General features: G+C 43.6%; 1 protein-coding gene across 3 annotated transcripts in view; it reads left to right on the top strand.

The window, feature by feature from the left end:
* Nucleotides 1-6,366: 6,366 nt before the first annotated feature.
* Nucleotides 6,367-13,109, top strand: part of LOC147434972 (soluble inorganic pyrophosphatase 1-like) — a 49,693-nt gene continuing 42,950 nt past the window's right edge. Inside the window, exon 1 of one of the 3 annotated variants that reach the window (XM_086491342.1) lies at nt 6,367-6,508. The gene's annotated coding sequence lies outside the window, so the exon portion shown is untranslated. The remainder of the gene's footprint in view (nt 6,509-13,109) is intronic. The other 2 variants (XM_086491344.1, XM_086491343.1) reach the window with 2 other exon arrangements.

Below are 13,109 nucleotides of genomic sequence, written 5' to 3'. Positions count from 1 at the left end.
CATGCCTTAGATTCATGGAAGCACTATTTATTGGGGACTCCTTTCATTCTGTGAACGGATCACCAAAGTCTTAAATACTTCATGACGCAGACCAAGCTCTCCGACAAACAAATGAGGTGGGCAAATTTCCTTTCGCAATTTCATTTTCATATTGCTCACATTGCTAGCAAGCATAATCAAGTAGCTGATGCACTCTCAAGACGGCCGAGAGTGAATGCGGTTTCCATAGCAACTCACAATGATCTATCTTCAATGATAGATGAGTATGCTATTGATCCCAATTTTAGAGATGTGATTTCAGCCCTTGCATTAGGGAAGAAAGAAGAACCATTTACTTTACAAGATGGTTATCTTCTCTATGGAAATAGACTATGCGTTACTAACTCACTACGTGAGAAAGCAATGTATGAATCTCATGCTCCACCTTATGCGGGGCATAGAGGGATTCAGTCTACCTTAAAGGGAATTGAAACATATTTCTATTGGCCTACCATGAAAGTGGACATACAAGAGTATGTTTCCAAATGTGTGGTATGCCAAAAGACAAAATTTGATAGAGGGAAGCAACTTGGATTGCTTCAACCCTTGCCAATCCCTAATTCACCATGGGAGAGCATATCCATGGATTTTATCTTTGGATTGCCTAAGTCTATCCATGGGAATACGGGAATATGGACGATAGTAGACAGGTTTAGTAAACAAGCTCATTTTATACCTGTCAAAAAGACTATCAAAGCCCATCAAATGGCAACCCTCTTTATTTCACAAATTTTCAAGTACCATGGCTTGCCCATGTCCATAGTGTCGGATAGAGATCCTAGAATGACCAGTAATTTCTGGAAGGGTCTCTTTGAGAATTTAGGAACAAGGCTAAACTTCTCTTCGGCATATCATCCACAAACTGATGGCCAAAGTGAAATAGCTAACCTAACCATTCTCGATCTACTAAAAGCCTATGTAACGGAAGTAGATCAAAGATCCCAATGCGAGAAGTACTTACCCTTAGTGGAGTATGCTTACAATAACACTGTACATACTTCCACGGGAAAAGCACCTTTCGAGGTAATTGAGGGAAGATCAAAAAGTCCCTTGCTACTTAAGGTACATGGGAAGATCTTCGCTGCAGATGAGTATAGCCGAGACCTACAAGAATCTTTCCAAAAGATTAAGGATGCTATCTCTATCTCACAGCAAAGGCAAAAGGCTGCTGCTGACAAGCACAGAAGAGCCCAAGCCTTTAAAGAAAACGATTGGGTCTTGTTAAAGTTTCCCAAGGCTCGATTAAGGCACACAACGGGCAAAAATCCTACGGGTCACCAAAAGTACTATGCTAAACTAGCAAAAAGGTAGTATGGTCCCTTTCAGATTCTTAGGCCAATCAATGAGATGGCCTATCAACTCAAGTTGCCCAATCATTGGCTCATACACAATGCTTTTCATGTGAGCCTATTAAAGCCTTACAAAGGAGAGCCACCTCAAGTACCAACTATTGAAGACCCACCGGAGATCGAGGACCAAGAAGAGGTGCTGTCTAAGAGGCGGTAAGACTATCCGACAATATCTTATTAAGTTTAAGAATTATCCTTTTGAAGATGCTAGATAGATGCAAGGCATACAATTAAAGGATAACCTAAACCTTGTCAATGCTTACAATGCTTCCCAAGAGTAAGCAAATGTACAGAATGTTAAAAATGAACAAAATTTTTGTCTTATAAGACTCTCTTTTTCTTTATTTGTGCACAAAAATGAAGTAGTATGCATGCTTAGATCAAGTTTGCGGAGACGACGTCTCCCAAACACCAAGAAGAGCTTGTCACTCTACTATGGAAGACTGATAGGACTAATGTGCAGACATGCTTGCGGCAGCCTCAGGCTCTCAAGCGCCAAATGGACTAGTCATCCATTGTGGAATGATGTCGTAGGGTAAGATAGGGATCCTCTACCCGCTAAGAAAAGGACTCATGAACATGCTTTATCTTCTCTACACCATAGTCGAGGACGACTATGATTTCAAGAGAGAGGTAATGTCATAATAATCAATATCTAATTCTCCTAAATGATTTTCTCATATTAAACTGATCATTTAATGTGGGGAAGGCCAGGGGAGAAAAAAGCTAGAATATTGGTTAAGCTAGCAGACCGGCCACAGTAGGGATCCAAAGGAGGGAAAATAGGGATCCAAAGGGGGGGCCATCTGCAAAAGAGCCATGTGCAACAATGGGCTAAAAAGACCCTAAGGTTCAGCCCATTAAGACTTCCAAAATGCTAAGGTTCCAAAATTCAAAGGTTGTGTCCAAAGGTCAACCCTAGGGAAAATTGGATGCTTTGTGTGTGCCCTCAAAGTCTTTGCACATCCCTACATGGGAGGGGGCGAGCCCTAAAGGTAGGGGATGAGAGAGAAAGCCACACACACACACACACACACACACACACACAGGCTCCCTTTACACAAAGGGAATGAGGGACACATGTCAGCTCCCTAGGCCAGATGCCCACAAGGTGTGCCCAATTTCTATTGGATGACCCTTGAAGTGGACCAATGAGAATTAAGCTAGAGTAAATCTAGTTTAATTAATTTAAAAACATTTAATAAAAGAAACCAATGAGAATTAAGTCTCCTAGAAGACTATTGGGCAGTCTCCCAAGGGGTCCAATGAGCATTCAGGAGCCCCATGGCTTGCCTGATTCCTATTGGCCAGGAGGCAAAGGGGTCCAATGAGAGTTTAGTTTAATTATTTAATTACCTAAAGCTCTCACAAAAGGGGAAAGGGGGACACATGTCAGAAGGCTATCACTTATGCTGCTTAATTGTAATTGGCTTGACTTGGGGAGGGCCAATGAGGCTTCAGCAAGAGCAATTAGCAAGAGGGCTCGCCCAAGAGAGAGAGGGGGGCTGATTTTTGCAAGGCATTATCACACACACACTCACACAAGCTCATGTGTGAAGAAAGAGAAGACTATCTCTTCCCAAGCTTTAATGGAGAACTCATCACCTACTCCAAGCTTGTGAGATAGAAGCCTACATCAACACTCTCTTGGCATGTGGATGCAAATCCAACCAAGAGCCAAGCTTCAATGCATGCTCATCTCCTCTACCAAGCTAATTACTAAGCTAAGCTATGCTACATATGAGTGATTATGTGAGGAGATGTACATCTTTCTCGTAAGATACTCCTTCTTCCTCTCAATCTACTCTCATACCCTGCTAGCTCTCACCATCTTCGAAGGTGTGTGAGGTCTTGGGTATGAGAACGGGGATAATTCAAGTTGTGTTTGTTAAGTGTTTTGCTTAGTGCATGAAGTTTCCATCTTCATTGCACTAGCTAGTCTTGAAGGAACACAAAGAATTGTATTGTACAATGTCTCTCTTGATGGGAGAAACCATAATACAAAGCCTTTTGGAGGGGGGACCGGCTCCATGAAAATCCGGTCCTCAACTGTTGTCAATAGCTTAATTTCTCTCTCTTTTGAAAGTATTTTCGATGCTATCTAACTAGGTGTTATGCTTTTTGTTGCTCTCTCCACCCAAGCACTCTTGTAATTCTCATTAGGAATCTATTCTAATGAAATGCCCACTATGTTCATGCTAATTTCCGCTACACATAAGTTATTAGGCCATTAATTGTTACATGAGTGGTCTAACTTGGGCATCTCTCATGTTGTGCCAGAATAGTCCACACCCTTTGATGCAGCTTCCACCGATGTCTCAATGACCCTCTCAATCGTGGGCGTTTGGATTTCCCAAGCTCACTGGCCTTGTCAGTCTCAGTACCTCTAGTACAGGTGGACTCTGAAGTCTATTGTGATGCCTACTCATCTGAATGTCACGCATGTATTTTGAAAAAATTAGTGATCTCCCTCTGTGAGTGTCTCCTAATGTCTGGTCTCCTCAAGAGGCTCTCCCTATGTTTGCGCAGCTCCAATAAAAATAGCCCAAGGCATCTTTGATCTTGATATCTCATAACTTTGGCCAGTGGTCCAAAACCCTCTCTGAATAGGCAAGTGTAAATGGCCTCGTATCTCATAGTAGACTGGGCAGTGACAAATGTGATGTAACTCTATCTCTGGCTCTATATGGCATAGCTGACATATCCTAGCCTCTGTGGGTACTCCTCTGAATCTACCAATCTCAATCTCTAATGGATCTGACGATGTGCGCATGTGTCCAATAGCACATCGTAATCCATGGGGTAGATGAGTGTCCATGTAGGTGGGTCTGATCACAAAACCATCCTCTATAAGCTAAAGAAGATGCTCTCTGTAGAAATCCATCTTCGTTCCAAGCACACGCATACCTGTATCCATGTCCTCCTAGTGCCTAACTGAATCAAGTCCTGTCTGAAGAGTTGAGTGGTGTTAGAGACAAGGAAGGTGCGTCCAGTGATACTGGAAAGGGGGTAGTCTATCCATGTCAAAACCATGCAGCTTGAACCAAGCTGTCATCTGTGCATACCAACAAGAGGCGTCTCCCTGTGAGGCAAGCTGTCGAGAAGACTCCAAATCTAGATGGGCATATCTATCTCTGGGAGATCCCGGATACTGTGCATGAAAGAAACGGATCTGGTGAGTGCCTCAATGACAAGTGGTGGAGCAGCAAGCTCTGCATGGATAATCTCATGTGGTACAGAGGGCTTGATCCTAATCATCCAAGAAATCATAGAGACCAGAGGCCTCTCCATGCACTTCCATCCATCAGTACTGTGAGCCCGGCTATAGTAGTCCACTGATGGCCCCCAAATCTGCACCCCATAAAGCATAGCTGATGTGACCAAAGTATTAAAAAGCCATAGTTTCGTTCGAGGTTCCTAAAACTGAACCTACGAACACATCCTCTCCATCTTCCCTAAAGTCGCATATGCTCTCATTAGCCTAGTCTTTGCTGCTCTCCTCAAAGAAAACACTGGGCCACTAAAGACCACACCAAGGTAAGTGTATGCATCTGTATACTCCACCATCTTCTGACCATTTGCAAAGGTAGGTGCAGATCGCCTAACTCACTGTGGTGTGGTGTCAAACACCATAACCTTGGTCTTGCCAAGGTTCATCGATAAGCCGCTATCACTAGCAAATGTGTGCAATGTATCCAAATGTTGCTGCATTCCCTCTAGTGAATCTGAGATCAACACAATATCATCTGCATATAGTAGGAATGAGATCCAGGTCCCTGCTAAATGTGCTCCTTTGTCCCCTCTCCTCTCAATATATTCTGAAACTTCATCCACATGAATACCAAATAAAGTAGGGGAGAGTGGACAACCCTGTTTCACCCCAATAGTGGAGTGAAAAAACTAAGACATCCCTCGAGGGAGAGAGAGAGAGAGAGAGAGAGAGAGAGAGAGAGAGAGAGAGAGAGTATTATCGTCCACTGAGGTCAAATATGACCCATGGGACCGAAATAAAACATGACAATACAATGGTTTCTTCCAACTGAAGGCGCACAACAAACAAACAAACAAACAAACAACAATAAATAAATAAATAAATAAATAAATAAATAAATAAATAACTAAATATAAATATAAATATAAATATAAATATAATATATTATATATATATATATATATATATATATATATATATATATATATATATATATATATATATATATATATATAATATATATATATATATATATATATATAGAGAGAGAGAGAGAGAGAGAGAGAGAGAGAGAGAGAAGTTTTTAAGTCATAGGAACACATCAAGAGACCTCAAAACTCTATCTGAGAAGTCTTGAACTTAAGACCTGGTATTTTAAAAGGAAATTGTGATAACCAATCTCCTACACTCAATTGTTATTATAGTTTCCTTTTCTTATTCCCTGAGAGGGATCCCAAAGATCTACCCAACAAGTATTGAACTCAAAACTTTGTGTGTGTGTGCACACACGTGAGAGAGAGAGAGAGAGGGAGAAGAGGGAGGGGGGGAGTGGGAGAGGGGAAGGGAGGGGGGAGAAGAAGCGATTTTTTATTAAGAATAATCCAAACAGACAAAGATATATTCAACAAGTCTTGATCTCAAGAACTAATAAGAAAAAGAGAGGGAATTGCCATCTTTTTAAAGTGATGACAGAGACTAAAGTACACCATCCTTGCTTGTGCACATCCACACACCTACAGATATGTGTATGTGTGTGACCCAATGGCCATGCTTTTCTTGGTCGCATCAACTCGCGGGTCACACACTAGTATACAATATACAATGCACATCAAATTATAAGGTTCTGGAAGTGGTAATTGAAATGTCAATTGCTTTTTGGGCCAAGTGTCACTCACACGCATTCACGTTAAAATAATATATTCAAGGGATAAATGTAAATGCTGAATTCTCATTGCAAAATGTTACATGTAAATATTATATATATATATATATATAATATATATATATATTCAGGTAAGAGAACTTTACACGTCAGGATTTAAAGGGAGCTTGCATACAATTGTTGGAGCTCCTTCTTGGCAGCAGCCTACTGCCTCCCTGCTGCCGTGCGATAGCTCTTTTCAACGAGGTGCGTCCGAGCGAGCGAGAGAGAGAGAGAGAGAGTGTCTGTGACGCCATACACATGCATATGCGAGTTTTGCAAATGCTCGTGGTTGAAGACTCTGAAGGCCTCGTGAAAATTTTATAGATCCCTGTTGCGTGGGTTCTGAAGGTGGAATGTGTTTTGCTCATAGGAGGCAAAGGCCCAGACACTTTCGAGACCAATAAAATTCAGAATCTTGTGAGACATGCATAGATATGTCATAATTGGTTACGGAATGCGATTAGGCTTTTTATCATGTCAAGTGACACAGCTTGTGTATGCAACTCTCCAGGGAATTTTTGTGTGTCGATGCTAAAAGAGTGCGGTACCCAGGCCTTACATACTTACATAGATGTTGACAAAGAGCTGCACCCATTTGTGTGGGGTTATTGAATGGAATTAGGCTTTTTATCATGTCAAGTGACACAGCTTGTGTATGCACTTCTACAGGGACTTTTGTGTGTCGATGCTAAAAATAATGTACGCCTTACATACTTACATAGATGCTGACAAAGAGCTGCATCCATTTGTGTGGCTGTTTTTGATCAAAGAGTATGCACATGGTTGTTTGAAACTTTTGCCTATGATGCCAGCACAAGATTAAACATCGCCTTTTCTACTTCTGCATATTGGCCCAAAAAGTATAAGTGCTTTCCAAGCAGCTCCAATCCGAGTGTGCTGATTCTTTCTTGTATTCCATGTTGGCTGCTGCTGAAAGAGCCTTCCTATCCCTCTTGGCCAGTAGTAGGCACGTGAAGGTTCAAGGAAGTGATAAAAGAAACACCCACTTTGTAGGCTGCCATGTGGGTCAATTAAGGTAGATCAAACTGGCTGCGTTGTGGTCATGATAACAGCTTGGTGGCCTTAAAAGGAGCCTTGGAAGTTAGGGGTCATTCAAGCTGCTGCTGGCACCAGGCTTGGTGTCCTGATTTTGCCTTTGATAACTTTAACTACACCCTTTGCAATGTATTCAATCCTTTCCCTGCCAGTAACAAATACTGTTTATTGATGCTGACCTTTGTGAACACCTTAAAAGAAATGAAGTTGTCCTCAGAAAACAGAAACATGGGTTGACAAGAAGTAGATCTCTCTGGATTTGTCCAGTTGGTCCTAGTTTCTCCCAGGAATAGGTGTTAGGGAGCGAGGGCTGTTTTGTGGCTGTGCCCAGTGTGAGGTAGGTTTTTCATGTCGGGATGTGCTTAGCCATGTTTAGCTCTGGGTTTTGGCTCAGTTTCATGGCCATGTAGGCTCTAGTTTCCCTAGGTGTTTTTCCCCGAGTGGACTATGGTGCAGTTTTGCCCCTTTCTATGGGCCTGAGGGCTGGGAGTCTGGGTCTGGCAGCCTCCTAGAGGAGTTATATAGGTGAGCAGGGGGAGAACCCTTATTAGTATAGACCACCCTCAGGCAATGGGCCTGAGGGCTGGGAGTCTGGGTCTGGCAGCCTCCTAGAGGAGTTATATAGGTGAGCAGGGGGAGAACCCTTAGGTAGTGTAGACCAGCCCTAGAGGGGGGGGGGGGGTCCTTCCTTGGGTGCCCAAGTGGGCATGCTGAGGAGGCCAATGGGCAGCAGAGAAAGCAGAATGCCTAGCGTTTTTGGCATCTGCTTCTCTTGCGTTTTTGGGCAGCCTTGGGGGTGTTGTTCATCTCCAACGCCGGCAGCCTTCCCACACCTTGCAATGGGCAGCAGGAGGTTCTCATCCCTAGGGTTTTTCCTCAGGACAACTTGTGGAGGGCATGGAGAGGAGAGATCCCAGATTCCCTAGAGGGCAGCCATGCTCTTATGGTTGCCTTGAGGCCCGTCTCTCTTTCTCCATTCAGGTCTGCCTTCCAGCTAGGAGAAGTTGCATGTTGCTTTGTTCCCAGAGCTTCTAGGGGTGCTACCCATTGTTGTGGCCGTGTCACTGCTCTCGAGTGCAGGCACAGTTGGCAATCGCAGTTGGCGTAAGTAGCAATCGCAGTTGTGTGTACCTCGGGTCTATCCACATGTCAATTTTATGCCGGACCACCCTTGATCACTTGTATGAGCAGCTTGTTATTAGCATGGAGAGCCTTTCGCAGATCTCTCTCTCTCTCTCTAATGTCTTGTTTCTATCAATCTTAGTGATCTCTCTCCTCCACAGGTGCCTTGTTGATGTATGTGGCATTGTACATTGTAGGTGTTCTAGATTGGAGTTGAGGTGTCGACCGGATCGCGAGCTAGTTCTTCTCTTCATTGCATCTTCCACTGTCACCTTTGATGTGATCACGCTAACCTTCCCGTACCGATTGTACTTTCCCTTGCAATAACATCTGCAATTTTCCCACTCATCCCAACAACACCAGCCACAATAACATCGACACCAATAATAATAACAATCACAATCACCGACTCCTACTGACGTTTGGCATCATTGGAGAACCTTCACATGATTCACGCTCATGATTCAAGAAGCCCTTATTTTCTTTGATCGTGGGTGTCACTGGGTGCCACAAATGTGAGGACGTGCCATGGGATGTCCAAGGCTGTTACACACACTCCTAGCTTCATGGGCTAAACATTGGCAGTCTGCCAGTGGGGGTCGTTCCTTGCAAATGCGGTCTTGGCCTCCTTTTTAATTAGTGACCGGCCACATTGGCCTGGTTCACACTACATCCGCTCGGACATTGGGCACCTATCCCGATCGTGTCAGTCTAGATCTCCTCTCCTGTAAGCGGGACATAACAACCGGCCAAGGGTGTAACAAACTTGGACACCCCAAGTCAAGATTCTACCGCGACACAACAGAGATTCACTTCAAAACAGTTCAAAAAGACGATACGGCCCGGTGTAGTTCCGTGCCAAGAGGTATTGGCCCCAAAGACTGGCGCCTCTTTCGGTATTTCTTTTTATATTAATCTGTGTGCAAAGTACAAAGAGAGCCCACGGGTGCTCACTCTCAGACTCTGCGTCCAGATGCTCTGAGAAGTGAGCCCCTAAGGCCACTTATAAAGATTACATAGGGTTGCTAAAAGCAGAGCCCCCCAAAAGCTTCAAACTCAAAAGCAATAAGTTCCAAAAGCAAATGGTCTTCTAAATTCTGCAAAAAGCAGTCATCGTAATTTCTAGCAGATCCGTACGGAAGTCAATGTGATTTGCAGAGATCCGTACAGTCAGCGTATTTTGCGGAAATCCGTACGCCAACCACGTTAGCAGCTGCTTTGCTTTATTTTTTTTGTGTCCCCGGGGTCCCCTCGTCACTTGGCCATAAGTTGGGACAACTTATAGCCATAAGTTGGGACAACTTATAGGGTTGCCACGTCACTAGTTTGTGACATGTCCCCCTCTTGAAAGAATTGTAATTGCCCTTGATTCCGCCTGCAAAACAGACAGAGGCCATAAACTGTCTTAGTAGACATTGACTGTTAGTACTGACGCACTAGACACAACACATCTAGCACTTGTACAAATCGACAGTCACATCACCGAACATCACATGACATCACATGAAAAATCACATACAAATTCATTCCAAATCTCAGACCATGATTAATCGGCAACGTATTTAGTAATCGCATCTAGATCCAGTCGGGATCTCACAAATGCCCGATTAACTAATCCTTATTGATCATGTCTGTAGAGATTTATTCGACCGAAATGTTGCAGTCATTTCGTCTTTCAGTTCTTGCACTTAAACAAGTCAAGTACAAATCAATAATTTTCATTCTCGGGAATTCCAGTTCATAAAGTCATACATGTTAGGTGCAGCGGAATGATTGTTTGCGCTTTGCTCAAGATGACTGCTCCGAACTGTGCTCAAGGTTCCTTTTAGTTCTTATGGAAGGGAGAGCCTTCCGTTCTTAGTGGAAAATGCTATGATCACGAACAAAGTGAATGGACAATGTGCGTGCAAGTGTATGAGACTGAGAGATAGAGAGAGAAGAGAGATACGACACCAGAGACGTTGTAAAACCCTCCTCCGAAGGCCCCACTCTCGTCGCCGGGAGTGGTCTACTTATTAATTGCACAAAGTGGTACAATGCGTATGCAATGGACTGATGCAACTTGGACTATGCCGATGACGACGACGACGACTGGATGGCTGAAGTCTGAGATCCTCTAACTGCTGAATTTCTGGACTGTTTCGGTGGCTGAAAATGACTGTTTTGGCTGCATTTTTATGGGCTGAAAATTGGGGGAACTTTTGCAACCACTTAGGCTGAATTCTGTTGTGTTTTCTATCTGCTGAAATCTGCGCTTTTGACTGCTGATATCGAGGGCTGAAAACGCTGTGTCTGCAGGCTTAGGCTGCGTTTTTATGCATGAAAAACGCTACCATCTTGAAGGTACTCCTAGCGTTAGTAAAACTCTGATGTGGCTGATGTGATGCCGGCGATGATCTGCAACAATGCTACACAACTGAAGGTGATGGCGATGATGCAAGGTGGAATCGTTGAGGATTTGCTGTTGCCGGCGGTGACTGCAAGGGAAACGTTGGCTGATGTGTGTATCCAAAAACGCTAAGGGGTATGGCAAGGTTTGGGAGCTCCAAAAACGCCAAGGGCTGGGGTACTGCTGAGAAGGTGCCTGTTGAGCGGGAAGCTCTTGCTGCCTCTTCTGCCAGAAAGTGCTAACTTGGGTTTGCTTATATATTAACTTAGCAAAATTGCCCTACCTACTTTTGTTGGGAAGTCACTTAAAAATAATAAGTGAAAAATGTCAAAAATAGGGAAAATAAGATAAATGCACTGGAAAATTCCCCTGTCTGAATCTGATGGATTCTGAAGCGAATATTGATGATCATGTTGTGTGCAACCAGAGGATATGCATCTACACTAAGTGACTGGGCATGCACGGTCTACGAATAGACTCACAAAAGTGCCAGATCACTGCTAATCTAAACTGACTGGACTGACTGAACCTTGATCATGCTGTAGCTTGTCCATGGACACGTAAGGTTGGATGTGTCACGTGACATCCTCTCCTTTTCAAAGTGAGGTACTGGTACCGAATTGCATGGCGTCGAGGGAGATCGCCAAGAGCATCTGGAATCCTGGAAGGGACTCTTCGCCGGCCCACTCTGATGTGTGGGTCGTGCGGTACTTGAACTTCATAAAGGTCTGCAACGCTTGCTTCTTTGGGCCGCGCCGAAAGCGACTCAAAGTCGTCTGTGGCTCCTTCAATGCTTCAACTTCGTTTAGAGTCATGCTTCTTCCGTCTTCAAGAATCTCCATGGCTGAAAATTCCTGAAACCATCTCCAACACAAAACCATGAACATACCCATTCCATGTAAAGTGAAGGAAAAAAATCTTGTTTTCTCTAAAGACTGTGTATGCAATGTAGATGAACATAGAGACGGAGTGACAACCCGTTCATCAAACACATGCAAACAAAGAGATCAAATCTTTTCTGTTTGATCGAAATCAATCAACTGTGGCAAATCACAATGGAAATGCCCATGCGTGGTGCTCATACTATCATGTGCTCGTTCAGAAACTGTGTCATGCCAAGGAAGAGACATGGAATGTGACTTCCTTACAAACTTTTTAGCTTTTCATGAACAATCCGCATACATTCGTGCTCATCCATGAGAGAAACGTGCTCAACATATAATATGTCATGCTTAGGAAAAGGGATCACATAACGATGTTGACTAAAATACAGGAAACGATCACGAATGAAACATTCGAACAATGCATGTGTATCAATCATGCGAACACATAATACTGTCTGTAAGGGTTCTTTGGACCTAGGCTCGAGAGCCAAGATCGGTTCTTCCTGAATGATCGAATCGTCCTGTGGGGGTTTTTTGAACCTCGACTTGAAAGCCAAGATCGGTTCTTCGTGATTGATCGAATCTACAACGAGGTTAGCTTCGCTAGAAAAAGCATCCACTAACACATAATCCTTGTGAACAATCACATCATCTTCATACAACTCAGCATGCTTGTGAGAAATCACATCTTGATCATGCAAATCATCATGCTTGTCTTTGTCATCCAAATCATTGTCAATCAAATCATCATGCTTATCATTGTCATTCAAATCATCATGCAAATCATTGTCAATCAAATCATCATGCTTATCATTGTCATTCAAATCATCATGCAAATCATTGTCAATCAAATCATCATCATGCTTCACACAATCATGCAAATCCTGCATCTTGGTCTTGCGGGTCTTGGTTCTTGGGGTTCTTGAGTTCTTGAGGGTCTTGAGGTTCTTGAGGTTTTCTTCCGCTTGCAAACCGCGTTTGAGAAGGATCTTCTCTTCTCTTCACCCGAGTTCTACTCCTTTCTGCGGGCGCACCCCTTGGCGGCCTTGCGCTCACACCAAGGTTGCTTTTTCCCACCTCATGTCGATTGGCCGGCCGCTAAGTGCATGGTCCGCTCTCAATGAGTGAAAAGAGACACAAGGGGAGGCTGGACAAGCCCTTCTTTCTTGGGATTCCTGTCACTCTTCAACAAAACACGATTAGGAATCGACACGCCCAAGCGAACATAAGTTCGTGCGACCTCAACAAGCAAAAAAAATTATGTGGTTCTTGTGGTTCTTTCCTTGAGTGATACAGAACACTGCCAAAGCTCTGATACCAATGTTAGGTGCAGCGGAATGACTCCGAACTGTGC

The sequence above is a fragment of the Adiantum capillus-veneris genome, chromosome 19, assembly GCF_014529385.1.
Source record: "Adiantum capillus-veneris isolate H3 chromosome 19, ASM1452938v2, whole genome shotgun sequence".
Lineage (NCBI taxonomy): Eukaryota > Viridiplantae > Streptophyta > Polypodiopsida > Polypodiales > Pteridaceae > Adiantum > Adiantum capillus-veneris.
Note: the sequence above shows the minus strand (reverse complement) of the source record. Positions and strands in the feature narration are given on the sequence as shown.